Source organism: Thamnophis elegans, chromosome Z, assembly GCF_009769535.1.
Source record: "Thamnophis elegans isolate rThaEle1 chromosome Z, rThaEle1.pri, whole genome shotgun sequence".
In the NCBI taxonomy this organism is placed as follows: Eukaryota; Metazoa; Chordata; class Lepidosauria; order Squamata; family Colubridae; genus Thamnophis; species Thamnophis elegans.
The window spans coordinates 30,578,586-30,593,929 of record NC_045558.1 but is presented as its reverse complement, the minus strand read 5'-3'; the positions used below and the strand labels follow the sequence as shown (position 1 = coordinate 30,593,929).

General features: G+C 40.8%; 1 pseudogene; it reads right to left on the bottom strand.

Moving 5' to 3' along the window:
* Positions 1-12,030: 12,030 nt before the first annotated feature.
* Positions 12,031-14,988, bottom strand: LOC116520764 (annotated as a pseudogene).
* Positions 14,989-15,344: the final 356 nt, after the last annotated feature.

The following is a 15,344-nucleotide window of genomic DNA, read 5'->3' as shown; positions in this document are numbered from 1 at the left end:
CGGGAAGATGATCTTTCGGTTTCTGGCATGCACATGCGCATTGGCCACCTGCTCTTCCAGTTTCTAGCATGCATGTGGCGTGAAGACCAGGTGGCTGGCAAGCATGCACACGTCGGAAACCAGAAGATCATCTTCCTGATGACCACATTCGTACTTGGTGGTTGCTTTTCCGGTTTCTGGCATGCACACGGACGTGAAGACCAGCTGGCCGGCATGCCAGAACCCGGAAGAGCAATGGGTGACAGCTCGTGTGCCCAGAGAGATGGCTCTGTGTGTCACTTCTGGCACATGTGCCATAGATTTGCCATCATGGTACTATAGATTCAAACAGGAAAAATGTGGATGAGTTCTTGAATTACTGGTAGTCCTAGATTACAACAATTCATTTACTTAAAAGTTACAACAGCACTGAAAAAAGGGACATGACCATTTTTCAGTTACAATCTTTGTAGCATCTCCATGATCAAAATTCAGATGCTTGCAACTGACTCATACTTATAACCAATGTTGTATCCAAAGGTCATGTAATCAACTTTTGTAAACTTTTGACAAGCAAAGTCAATGGGGAAGCCACATTCACTTAACAACCGAATTACTAACTTATCAGTTGCCGTGATTCACTTAACAACTGTGGCAAGAAAGTTCGTAAAATGCGGAAAAGCTCAATTAACAAATGTCTCACTTAACGACAGAATTTTTAGGCTCAATTGTGACATATTGTCATGTGTCAAGGACTACCTGTATTCTAGTTATTCTTTCTCTGTGTGTATATAACTATGCATGTTTTAAAATATTTCAAGGGCATAGATTGATTTTTCTCTCCCATCTCAATTTATATTTTAATCAGCATTGGATTATCTTGGAGTGCCCCCCAAAATGAGGGATTATTGTTAAGGTGACCAGATTTTAACATTGGTAAAGAGGGACACCATTGACCGGGGGGGGGGGTGATTAAAAAAATTTTTTTTTCACTTAACAAATGTGGCAAGAAAAATTCTAAAATGGGGCAAAACTCAATAAATTTCTCACTTAACAACATAAATTTTGGGCTCAATTGTGGTCGTGCATTGAGGACTAGCTGCACTTATCTTCAGTGTTACTTCATTCTGCTGTAGCATTAAATTTCATATAGAACAAGCTTGTTCTTTCAGAATTGTGGAATTGTTATATAACTGTCTACCTTTAGAAAAGTTTCTCTTGAGTTAAACTCAGCTCCTATAATTTTATTGATGTGTCGTAATTTTCTTAGCAGTAGTATGGAAATTGTCATTGTTGCTTTTGGACAATTTTTAATATTTTCCTATTAAATATACAGTACTGAGATTCCCAGGTGGGTTCCCCTCCAATTATTAGCCAGGTTCAATCCTCCTCATCTTTTTGAGAGCAGACAAAAACAGCCAGGTTACATCCCTACAAATTGAAAGCTCTCTCCCTCCCCCCTCTCTATCTCTCTCCCCTCCCTTCCTCTCTCTCTGTCATTCTGTGTGTGTGTGTGTGTGTGTGTGTGTGTGTGTCTGTCTGTCTGTCTGTCTCTCACTCACTCACTCACTCACTCACTTAATCACTCACTCTGTGTGTGTCTCTTTCTGTCTCTCTCCCTCCCTCTCTCTCTATCTCTCTATCTCTCTCCCCTCCCTTCCTCTCTCTCTGTCACTCTGTGTGCATATGTGTGTGTGTGTGTGTCTGTGTCTCACTCACTCACTCACTTACTTACTCACTCACTCTGTGTGTGTGTGTGTCTCTCTGTGTCTCTGTCTGTTTGTCTTTCTGTCTATCTCTCCCTCCCTCCCAACTGCAGATGGGCTCCGGACCAGCGGAGTCTCTTCCTTCTTTTTAACCAGGTGATCTTTCCTAAAACATAAAAAAGAACCTTAATTACAGGCTCAACAAAAGAAGCTGGAAAGAGATAATGAAGCCAAGAAGCTGAAACCTGGGACTGGAGAAAAACCTTTTCTATCTCCTTACCAGCCCATCCGGGAAGACGAGTAACATGAGGGGGATCCCTCCCCCCCGTGGTTGGGTTCCAGATCAGGGGAGCCTCCCTGGACGTCGCAGCAGCAGCAGCCCCAAGTGCACCGATCTCGGCGTTTTTCGCATCGGGGCGTGCTGCAAAAGGGTGGGGAGTGAAGACCTTTTCTAGCCGGCGCAAAGGACTTCCCCGGACTTGCTTTGCTGAGCGGGGGCACCTCCACCACCAGCAATCCAGAAAAAGTCTTCACTCACTCCCTCCCTCTTGCAGCCTGCCCCAATGCGAAAAATGCTGAGATGTTAAGCAAGGGAAACATCTGTTGCTTCAGTTAGAAAGGAAACCAACTTCAGAGCTACGGCTGGCGTCGGGCAGGCAAAGGCTTCCAACTGACCTCCCCCCCACCTCCGAGTTCCTGACAGATCGAATTATTTCAGCAACATCTCCCCCCCACCATGGCACCCTGCCTCCCCCTCGCACGTCATCTCCGCTCCATTCTCCAGCAAGCCTCATGGGGTTTTTTGCCTTTAGGAATAAGAATGTTTAAAAGGCTTTTTTTTAATTTGAAAAAAAGATGATGCAGGTTCTGAAAGAGCGAATCTCCATCTCACGACTACGCTTTTTCTTCCTCCAAATAATGGTCACTGCTTATTGTAGCGAGTCAGCCTCCTAACTTCAGTCAGGCTCTGCAATAACCTTCTCTCCCCTCCCAAACCCACAGAAACAGGAGGGAATAGGTCATTATCATTAGCACTCTCTCCCATGCCTGGCCTCCCCTTCGGAGGTAAGGGGCAGGGAAGAGCAGATCTCCCGGGGACACAAATATTCCCCAGGTGGCCACCATCCGCTTTTTGTAGCTCTCCCCCCCCGAAAACGGGAGAGGAGTGAAATAATGCTACGCTTTGGAAATGTGGATCTCCAACACCAGGTCCACGCCAGGAGGTTCGGGGCTTCCCTCCAGGCCACCTGCACAGCCAGCAGCCACGTCCACAGGCTCCATGGGGAAAGGCAGGCCATGGGAAAGGGGAGCAAGTGCGCTCCCTGCCTGCCCGCTCCAATCTCGTCCGCCCAGTTCCCAAACCCTCTCTTCAGAAAGAGTTCTCCAGCAGCCTCTGGCAAGGTGTTTTCCCCGCGCCGCTCAGGCCGAAAGCAAATAAAGCAAATAAAATATAAAATGCTGGTTTACCTTTCTCTGCTGCTTCTCTCCAAGGCTGGAGCCGAGAGGAGATCCCTGTCCTAGTCTTCCTGCTGCCCTTGTGGCATGGGGAAAACGGACGGTACTTTGTCCCTTCTGTCTCCCCACTGCTCAGAAAAGCAACTCCGGGAAGGTCCTTTGGTGGTGGCAGGCGTCCTAGAACCTGCCTGCTAGCAAAGGACCTTCCCGAAGTTGCTTTTCTGAGCAACGGGGAGACAGAAGGGACAAAATACTGTCTGGCCGGAATGGGTATACAAGGCTGGGGGTGGGGCAGGCTTACTTCCAGGTCTGGTCACAAAAATCGGGACTTTTTAAGAATGCTGCGGGACGCGGGACAAATTGTGCGAAATCGTGACTGTCCTGCCAAAATCGGGACATCTGGTCACCTTAATTATTGTGCCTTTTCATTTTAAGTGGACAGTGCAGAAAAGATGAATAGTACTCATTCTGTAGTCATGTAAACTCTCCACTTACAGCTCTGCCCTATTAAATGTGTTAAATCAATGTTTACAATGACATAGGGCTGCAAATTCATTGTTACATTGATTCAATTCATACAGTTGCCCAACTTCCCATAAAGATTTAGTCCAATTCTGTTTGATTCTGGAAATCCCTGAAGCTTTCTTGCCGAAGTTTTATCAATTATCTACTATCAATCTGTCTGTCTCTCTGTCCATTCATTTATGCATCCATCTAATTATCCATACATCCATATATATCATATTTCTATACAAGCCATCATATTTGCTGACAATAGCATTTAGTATGGCCCATGAACAAAATGACTTGTCATACCGCATCTTGGTGACGCTTCATGAAATTTCTCATTCTCCTCTTAAACTCACTCTCCATCACACAGTTGTGACCATTGGCAACTAGAAGAAAAATTAATAGTTGAGAATGCAGAACAGCATTAACAAGTTTTTTTTAAAAAAACACAAAATCAGAATATAAGATTGAGAGACTATCCAAAATAGCATATAGAATGGTATTTCAAATGTATTTGCTTTCTAGTTACTCTAATCTGAATGATCCTTTAGGAAAACTGTTGCAATTGCCAAATAATGCCCTAAAAGAACTAGAGAAATAGCCACAACAATGAAAAAAATATGTATATATGAAATAGGTGCTTTCATGTATTTTCTAAAGATAGAGAGTGGTAGTCTGGGAGTGATACAGGAAATCTTCCATTTGCCTAATAGAGCTGACTCAAAAACCAGTACACCTGGTCCCTCCTGCAGGTTTCAATATCTGCAGAAACACAGAGATAGCCAGGCTCTAAGCTGTTTAAAACAAGAAATTTCCATATATCTCACTTAATAATCAAGGGAAACAGTGCAGTTTCTGAATATGACCAGTTGTCCATTCTATAAAGGAGTTTTTATTTTCCCTTTTTAAAAAAACTAATTGTTTGATATTTATTTTCCAACTGATAGGATGCCAGGAGACCTAAGCCACTTTTCAATATCCTATAATTGACATAGATAATTTTTGATGGGAGAGCCACATTCACCCCATGGGAGATATTCTTGTTTCCCCTGTTAATTCTATCAGATAAATTGCCTGTGGAAGCCATAATCTATATTTTCCATTGTAATAAAAGCATATTTAAACCATACTGAATTCCACTAGATTCAAATGCTAGAAAAGCTCAATTATTTCACCTGGAACTGAGAAAAAAAAAAGTAACAGCTCTTCTCAGTTGAAAATACTAATTGATTTTCTTCACGACATAGATAATACAACTGTGGATAGCAATAGCACTTAGACTTATAAATCGCTTTACAGTGCTTTACAGCCCTCTCTAAGCAGTTTACAGAATCAATATATTGCTCCCAACAATCTTCTAGATCCTCATTTTACTCACCTTGGAAGGGTTCACCGACAAAAGGGCGAACGACAAAACCGCGCCCGACTAAACCGCAGTGACAAAACCGCGTGTTCTAAAGCGCTCCGATGAATGAGCGCTGAATCGCACCGACAACAGCGCGGCGACAGAAGTGCGCTGTAAAACTAAACTTAACCCTAACCCTAACCCTAAACCTAACCCTGAACCTAACCCTAAACCTAACCCTTACCTTAAGTTAAATTGGCTTTCTGTCTCCGCGCTGTTGTAAAGCGCCCTTCTGTCTCCGCGCTGTTGTTGCCGCGCTGTTGTCAGCGTGTTGATGACATCACGGTTTTAGCGACGCGGTTTAGTCGGGTGCGGATTTGTCATTCGCCCTTTTGTCGGGTCACGCCTTGGAAGGATGGAAGGCTGAGTCAACCTTGAGCCTGGTTGGTGAGATTTAAACTGCCAAATTGCAGGCAACCGGCAGGCAGCAGAAATAGCCTGCAGTATTGCACTCTAATCACTACACCACCATGGATCTCCTGAATTATCTATAATGATCTATATATTTGCCCATGAATGTCCCAAAGGAGCTTCTTTCAAAAGGCAGCTGGACTTGCTAGTCTTTTTTTTTTTTTTTTGCTGACCCACCAAGAAGGTTTTTCAGGATAAGAAACGAAATGTTTTCAAAGGGAAAAAAAAAACCCAAGACAGTTCAGTTGCTTTTTGGAAATCTAGAACAACCATGACCTAGATTATTGGGAATCTCAACAGACAATTGGCCACAAATATTCCCTGTGATGAGTCTTTAGACCCTAAAGCCTTTTTCCTCTTACATCCTCTTCATCATTGAAACAAGTCAATTCCAAACCATTTTAGAAGTAAAGTTTTTGATGCAGTGTGTGGGAAAGGTTTTTAGTTTTTTTCCTAGTGCTAATCTGTAAAGGTAGCCCAACAAGTTGCTTTCCCACAGTGTTGGCAGTTCCTTGTTTGTTTAGTCATATGAGATCAGAATTGTATAAAGCTTTCAATTATGATGAGAGGCTTCATATAAAAAACAAACTCAACTATTGCTATCTCCTAGTTTTTTCCTAAGCTTTACCAGAACTAGGATCAATGAACAGCAGGGGTCTTCTTAGCACTCTACATTCAAATTGTAGAATTTATCTGCATTGAAGATGGGGATTGGGGACCAGAGTTCTATAGATATCCGCCAAAGGGTCCGATACCCTTGATTTCGATGTGAAAAATAAATACTGTAAATAAAAATCTATTGAAATCTTGTTGAGCTGCAATGCCTCCTAGCCTCTTTCACTTTTATTTCAATGAGAACTTCTATCATTTACATAGGGAAGAAAGAGAGAGAGAAACCAAGGAAAGAAAAGAGAAGGGATGCTTAGGTTTCCTATCTTCTTAATAAGATAAATTAATGTTTACTTTAATTAAATTTTTAATTATTTTTAAATGTTGGGTCATCCTCTCAGATGTTTTCTTACCAGAATCCTCAGTGCCTAAAACAAGGACAGAGCTCCTAAAGTGATGCCTGACCCGAAAACCTAGGCATTCACTCAGACATGGTCCCTGGTGAGCAGCATCATATAGCACAGACAAATGTCATCACAGGAAATGTTTTGCATTATGTCATAATCTCTTACCTAGCTGTGCATGAATCCCTGGCTGGGGTCCACTCTCATATACTCCACAGCAAGGATGTACCTTTGACTATAAAGGTTTTCAAACTAAGAGAGAGATCCTGGTCTGAGATGTCTCAAGGCAGCCTCTTTTAAAAAAAGAGGGGGGCCGAAATTGGGAGGGGAAAGACAAAGAGAAGTTCCTCAAATACTCCAGTGAGAACTGAGTACACAAATTGTCCTCAAAGTGCTAAATGGCTTTTTTTGGGGGGGGTGGGGGGGGGAGAAAGAGAGAAGAAAACAAAGCCCAGTGATCCACTTGATCACTCCCTTTAACCTTTGAGGAAGCTCTTCAAAGATCATTTCTAGTGTCTGCAACAAACTTCTGCAATCTTCATTGTTCTAGGATGGAAAGTCTCTGTTCCCTCCTCATAAACAACCTGTAGAAAGGAAGCAGTGAGAGAAAAGGATGATCCCCTTCTGCTTGCAGGAAATGGAATGCATTTCTTTCATTCCAATAAAGAATTCCTGGCCAAAAATTTTGATGTCATCTTAGTACCTACATTGCAGGTGATTTCCCTGAAGTCCTTACTTTTATAAGAAATTCTACCGTAGCATAAGCACAGCATAGATGCTGCAACTTGCAAATTGTGTGAGCAGACAAGACCTTTAATGAATGATGCAAGACAGAACAATTGGTGTCATAAATCGGCTGTGTTCACACAACATGTTCAGAGAAAAGGCAAACTGCTGATCTCATACAACATGCTATGTTCATATGCACTTCTCACTATCTGTCCCCAGATAGGGGACAGATAGCGCACACTCGGTGCACAAAACTCTTTTGCTTTCCAGTCTCCCAGCCTGGAAAGAGACAGCTTTCTTCTTTGAATGGAGGCCCTGAATCCTGGGGCTCTTTCCCAGCAGGAACAGCACACCTAATGACACAACTAAGTAGATGGCATTGTGTACAGGAACATCTGCACAGAATATTGGCTAAAACCTCCTAAGTTTAAATGGGAGATCACACTAAAGTTTGTGGAAAATAAGAGTTAAGATATTACAAGATCTCTGGATTCAGACAGAGAGGCAGGCACTGGCCAATCAGTCATTGTGGTAGCAGAAAAGATCAGAAGACAGTTGTGGTAATAGATATAGCGGTGCCAAGTGACAGCAACATCAGGAAGAAGTAGTAGAAGAAATTGGAAAAGTACCAGGCCCTGCGGGAGAAACTGGACAAGTTGTGGAAAATAAAGTCAAAGTAATCCCAACAGTGGTAGGTGCACTCAAGGCGGTGACTGAAAAGAGTGGTTCCAGCAGATCCCAGGAACATCATCATAATATTTTTATGTTTGGGTGTTTCAAGTTAAAAAAAAAGAAAATCTAAGGGGGATAATTTCACTCTGTATTGATATTTTACAGAATGACTATGATGATTTCCTGACAGAACAATTAATCAATGGAGCAACTTGCCTCCAGAGGTTGTGAATGCTCCAACACTTAAAGCTTTTAAGAAGATGTTGGATATCCATTTGTCTGTAGTGGTGTAGGGTTTCCTGCCTAAGCAGGGGGTTGGACTGGAAGACCTCCAAGATCCCTTCCAACTCTGTTATTCTATTCTATTCTATTCTATTCTATTCTATTCTATTCTATTCCATTCCATTTATGCTCTATCATCAGACAGAGTAGAACTCCAACATAGGAACAAGGAACTGATTTACACTAATCTCCAACTACGGGGAGATCCTGGAAGGCTGTAAAAGTTTTGAAGAAAAACTGAGTAGGCGAGAAATATTTAATTGTCTTGGACCCATACTAGCAGATTGTGAAATAAGCTCCCAGATTGTAACAGGCCTGTTCGCTTCTGAATTAACACTCCCAACACCCCAAAATGCTATCCAAGGGCAAGGAAAGAATCAGAAGTAGCCCCCCCCGCCAATTACTGGAACCCAAATATCTAACAAGATGGAAAAGCATATGAGGACTGACTCATCTCTCCAACAGCATCACACCTTAGGAGCTTTCTTGGTTTTTAAAAATCAAGTCTGCACAAAGCCTGTACTGAAAATGTAAAATATTTTGCTCTTTCCTAATCAGTCATCAATTTATGACCACAATAGAGCCCAAAATAGAGCCCAAAATTTATGTTGCTAATTGAGAGTTAAGTGAAATTTGCCCCATTTATGACCTTTCTTTCCATATTTGCTATGTGAATCACTGCAGCTAATAACATGGTTGTTAAGTGGATCTGTCTTTCCCATTGACTTTGCTTATCAGAAGGATCAAAAGATCGAGAAAGGGGCATTATAGCTTCCTATTTTTTGCCTCTCCCATCTGATCTGGGATTCCTCCTTATGGAAAATCAGAAGAATGAGCCAATTCAGAGGCCCAAAGCCGAGTTTTACCTTTCTACAAGCATATATAATAAAAAGCGACGGAACCTTCTGGTCTGGCCTACAACTGCCTTTGCCTTTACATCTGGGCCGGGATGCAACATTCGCTCTATTGTTGCCATGGATTCAACTTGGCTTGTGACAACCAGGCGCAGCAGAAACCGAATAGCTCAGAATGAACAGAAAGAAGCTGCAGAAGCTTACCAAGTCACTGTGCAAATCTGCTAAACATTGTGAATAAAAATGAGTCTACTCTGTCCTCTGAACTTCTTTAAACCCAGCTGCTCCTGGGTTCATTAATCGATCAGTGAATTGTTTATTTATGTTTATTTTTATGTTTATTTTATTTATATGCTGCCCTTTTCCCCCCGAAGGGGAAATGATAATTGTTTTTATGTTGTTACCTTGACTGAATAAGATTGTTTTCCAACCAGATGCTGAAACTACAATACCCAGAATTCCTTGTAATCAAGTTGGGAATGGCAATATTAGAGTACCTGGGTGATGTATATTCATATTTACATTCAATGGTAAACAAATCTTTGTCGTTGATTTTGTTTCAGTTTCCTTTTGTAGTTAATAAATTTGAAATGTAATATCTCATAAAACTTTTCAACAACTCATTGACTCAGATTGCAACTCATTTCACAATATTCTACATGTGACATTTGGAATGACAGATGACATGCTTATGGATAGAAGTGAGATTAAATCAATGCTTATAAATTATTGTATTTTAAAATATTTATGAACAAGTATTTCAGAAGGCAGCTTTAAAAACATTTCGATATTGGATAATTCATAAACTTTGAAAATTGAATTGAAGGCCAAATTGTTCCAATTTTATTTAACATAGTTCACTGTTCATAACCTATAAGCCTTGAATAGGATTTGTTGTTCTGCATAATGAGTTCTGTTGATACTATTGTTTGATCATTGTAATATTTGGGTTACCATATCATTTGGCCTTTTTAATGTCCCCACATTAGCAATATGTAACAAATAGCCAGAGCTCTAGTAAAATATATGTAGTACAATCCTATTTATATTGACCCAGAGCTAGAAGTGCAAATTGTAATTTTAATAAAGATCTGGAAAAACTTCAGCTATAGATACATAAAGTAATATATGGACCCTAATCTATTTATGTACATTGTAACTGAGCACTGTAGCATATGGTGTAAAACAGCAGTTCTCAACCTGTGGGTCACAACTTCTTTTGGGGTCAAACAACCGTTTCACAGGGGTTGCTGAGACCAGCGCAACTCTAAACTTTAGACTCCACCTCGCATTCCTTGAAATCCCCTGCGGATGGGCTCCGGAGTCATCTCTGGCCGTGTAGAGCATCGCCACGGCTCCATGCCGTAAAAAAACAGGTGCATGCACATACCCTGTACAATTAGCCTTGGAGACTTCGTAATGGCAGGAAAGTGTTCCTGCGAGGGAGGAAGGGGCTTAGGTCCTGCTCCAGGCTGTAATTGTGCAGGGCGTGCACGTGGCTATATTTTCCACGCTGCTGCCAGGTACTTTTAACTATATCTAAATCCACAACCAAACCTGTCATCAAGAGCCAAGCTCAGGAGCCCGAATTGCCCCATTCACACAATGGAAACCTGCTTGCTAAAAGTACCATAAACCAAGCACAAATGAAAAGAGAAAAAAAAAAAAAAAAAAAAAAAAAAGCCAATGCAAGTAAACAATTTAAAACATAATACAAGTGGTATTATTAGAAATAAAATGTAGCAGAGAAAATGATATGTATGAAAATATAAAGTTGTGTTTCCTGAAATGCCACCCCGAGAACCCATCAGAGAAAGTAAATAAGCAAGGGCAACAACGGAAAGGAGGAAAGATGAGGAGGGAAAGGAAGAAAGGGTAAAGCAGAGGAAGTAAGGGAGGGGAATTAAGAGTAGGAGAGAGGGTAAGAGGGAGAAGAGAGGAGGAGAGGAGGAAAGAGGGGAGGAAGGAGAGGAGGGAAAGGAAGAAAGGGTAAAGCAGAGGAAGTAAGGGAGGGGAATTAAGAGTAGAAAATAGGGGAAGGGGAAAAGAGAGGAGGGGAGGAAAGAGAGGGGAAGAAGGGAGGAAGGAGAGGAGGAAAGAAGGCAGAGAAGGGAGGTAGAGAAGATAGAAGGAACAAGGTTGTTGCAAAATAAAATGGGGTGGCAAGAAAGCGACCCAAACTGTATTCTATATATTTGTAAGAAAATAATGATAAATGATATAATTAATGGTAATTATGAGTGTATATTTGTGAATGAACTTGAAAGAGAAAATAAAAAACTTTTTTTAAAAAAATTAAAAATAAACAATAAATGCCCAATAAATAAATTAAGGTTAAGCTTACCACCACCACCAAGGTTAAGAGCACTCCTGCAAACCACCGCAAACCAGGTTGAAGATCCATCCAGGCAGGGTAAGCAAGTTTGTGAATGCAGCTGCAGGCAACTTAGTTAAGGAGGCTGTGGGAATAAAGCCACTGTGTGCATGATTGTATAGCAGCCGAGGTTGTCCAGCCTCCAGGATGGTTCTTTTCAGACCTAAAATTTAGGAGCAGACAAGATGTTGGCTACCTCTATAAAAAAGATATGGAGACTCTAGTCTAGAAAAAGTGCAAAGAAGAGCAACCAAGAGGATTAAGGAACTGGAAGCTCAAACATATGAAGAACAGTTGCAGGAACTGGGTATGTCTGGTTGAATGAAAATAAGGATTTAAGGGTGATGATAGCAGTCTTCCAATATCTGAGGGTCTGCCCCAAATAAGAGGGGAGTAGAAGTAAAGTAAAGTCTTAACACTTACGCAAGAAAAAACAAAATTACACCATGCTTCAAGACAAAATTTCATTTATTTGTAATTATAAATAAATATTTCACAATATAATTACATAGTTTTTGTGATTAATCACGCTTTAATTATGTTCAATTTATAACAATAAAAATACATCCTGCATATCAAATATTTACATTACGATTCATAACAGTAGTAAAAATAAGTTATAGAGTAGCAACGAAACTAATTTTATGGTTGGGGATCACCACAACATGAGGAACTATATTAGTTGCAGCATTAGGAAGGTTGAGAACCACTGGTGTAAAATATAAAATCCTTGGGAGTTGGGCTTTACTCCATGAGATTTTCATATGTGAATATGGAAATGATTTGCTATTGACTTCTGGGATATCTTTCAACTTCTCAGTCTAACCCATAGCCCTGGTATTTTCTAGTGACCATCTAAATGCTAACCATGTTCAACCGTTTTACTTTTTAAAAAGGAGGGAGAACATAGCACAACTATTAAGATGTTTATTAGTGTATGCCATTATATATGCTATGTTTACAAGTTATAAAATTTCTATATTTTGGTTGAAACCAGAATTGTTTTAAATTTTCCAGGAACTTGAGATTCAGTAAGATTTGAATAATTTGAATAACCTCCACATTATATCAGAAACTTTGATTCAAACACAAAAGATATAAAGATAATCGTCTTTTGCAGAGGCATTGGAGAAGTTACTTTGGAGTATCTGATTTTAGGATTGGTTTCAGCTGCTTGATGGTTGAGATACATTTATGAGATGTTATAATGTGATGTTACAACTTTGGGGATTACTGTATTTTGTGATTACTGTTTCATTACTTTTATTGTGTTGTCAAGTCTCAGACAGAGGCAGCATATAAATAATTAATATATGCAAATCTATGTGTTGTTAGAACTACATACTTTCACAGCACTGAATGAAAAATTATTAGCCCATCTTCTTTAGTCTATTATGAATTAAGATTACTGCAGTGTTCAGTGAATTATCTTTCATATCTATTTAGGTATTTCTAGTAGCCTTGAGCCAAAAATAATTTCATGAGCATTATGTTCTCTTCCCAAAGGGCAAATTTGTTATCTTCATCTCTTCTCCTTTTTCGTTCCAGAAGTTGAGCAATTCGGGGCATGAATCTTCCAAGTTCTTCATCACACGGAACCTTTCTTTCTAGGTTCCAGCAAACCAATGTGTTATATACTTTTTGCTGTTGTTTCTTATCCATTATTATCTTTTGGCTAAAGCATGCTGATTTTGTAGCATAGTGATGAGAATAGTGAGGTGCTACTTAGAGATTCTGGCAATGCTGTTCTGAAGGAGATGTAATATATTTCAGTATTAATGTGCAACAGGAAGGTAGATTAGGTCCTGGGTATATGTTGCTTGATTCCATTTGCTAATAACTGTCTTAGATGTCCTTGATCCATGATCCAACTGCCTGAACTTTGAAGAACGTATATGACAATCCTATTTTGTCTCCAGTGCTCTTAATAAAAAACAACAACAAAAATGTAGTATGTTAGTGCAAACAATGTATTAATGTTAGAGTATAAAAGCAAATAATATAACTTTTCAAACAGTAAATGTATTCTTGAGTTGAGTTTTGCTTCTGATAACACTCTTAGCAAATTAATATTAGATTTTTGGGGAAATTACATAAGTTGTTTGCTCTTGCCATTTATTGATTAAAAATAATAAAAGCCACAAATCTTTGCAATTGGCTGCTTTTGCTATATATATTTTCACCTGTCTCTTAGTTTGTTTCTGGTCTCTTGTACACTTTCAAATTGGAGCATGGCATCAATGTAGCAAACTGCCAGAGAAATTCTGCTCATCTAGCTTTCTTTTGGCTGACCTAAAAGAGAAAATACATGATACTCAATGTTAAAGACAACTCAATCTCAGTATCTGCATTTCCTGCGTTGGAGGAGGACAGCACATCTTTCTCCTTTTGTCATGGACACTTTTTTATAGAGACACAATTGAGAGTGTTTTAATAAACTGCATTGTTGTTTGGTTTGGTGATAGCAGTGTCTCAGATAGAAAATCCATTCAGAAGAGATAAGGGCAGCTGATGAGATTATGGGAAACTTGCTTCCTGTCATTCATGATACTGCTTATAAGCACTTCATGGTCTGTTTCTGTTTGCTCCCCGCTGGAAGGAGGTTTCAAAGTATTTCTAGCAAGATTTCCAGGTTCTGTAACAGCTTTGTTCCCTACGCCTTCCCTCTGGTAAACTCACAAGATTCGTTTCTCTCACCATGTACATGTACACATCCAGACTAGACTGTGTAGTTCCTCTGTGTCATAGAGTATATGCCAAATTATGCATTGTGTCATGTTTATGTAGTGTATATGGGAGATGGTGAGAGCTGTATGCAACGAAATATCATTTTAATGTATGCCGATTAGTGCACATTCAAAGTGACAATAAAGTTATTCTATTCTAGATATCTCTTTCTCCTTTACCTTCATGGCTCGTGGCCTCCACGATACTTAGCGAGCGATGCACGTATCGTCTGCGGTGCGTGATGCCGACAGACGCCACCAACGTCGTCCCCGCGACCGCCTTCACCACCATCAACCGCCGCCATCTTCACTTCCGAAGCCTCTGCCGCCTCTTCAAACCGTCATCCAAGTCCCTTCTCCCCTCTCCCGCCACCCCCTCTCCCGCAAATGCTGATAGCAATCCAAAGGAAAGGCGGTAACAATAGATGAAGAACCCGGCGAGAGAACGAAGTGGAGCCGTGGCACTTTATCCAATCACAGCAAGGGGGAAAAAGGCCAGGCATCCAATCAGGCTTCACATACCCCAACCTCCAAAAGTGCCCGGTAGGGAAGCGGAAGCCGGAATAATAGTTCCGCCGGTCTGATGAGAGTCCAAAGTCGCGACTTTCTGTTGTTTCTTAAGGTGGCTGATTCTGGTACCTGGCCGTGGCGTGGATAATTCAACGATTATGTTGGGGGCGGGCGGGAGAATTCAAATATCCGCGGCGAGAGTCTCCTTCAGGGGCGTCCAGAACTGCTTTCTACATTTGCCACCCGGGCTGGTTTCCTACCTTGGACTGCAGCAGGTAGAGGAATTCAGGAAGGTGGCTACCCATCTCCATTCCGGGATCGCGGTCTTTTTCACGGCGCCCAATGCTGGATCTAAGTTTCATGATTACTGACGTTCGAGTGTCCATTCACATTTATAGCACGCTGTTCTTGGTATCGTCTCTCTATATTCAAGTAGAGGGCTGTTAGCACCTTGGAGCCACGGAAGGAGACTTGCCTGGCTGCAGATAGTATAAGAAAACTAATTATCAGAATAGTAGAGTTGGAAAGGACCTTGGAAATCTTCTCTTCCAATCCCCTTCTCAAGCAGGTTGACCCTTATCCTCTTCATTAGCTATGCTAAATAAAAAAAGTTTAATCTCTGGAACCCAAAAAATTGCAGCTGTGCTTATGGAGGTTTCTTGACATACGACAGAAATGATATGTTTTTTGTCTTTTTCCTGAGAATGTTCAGTATCAT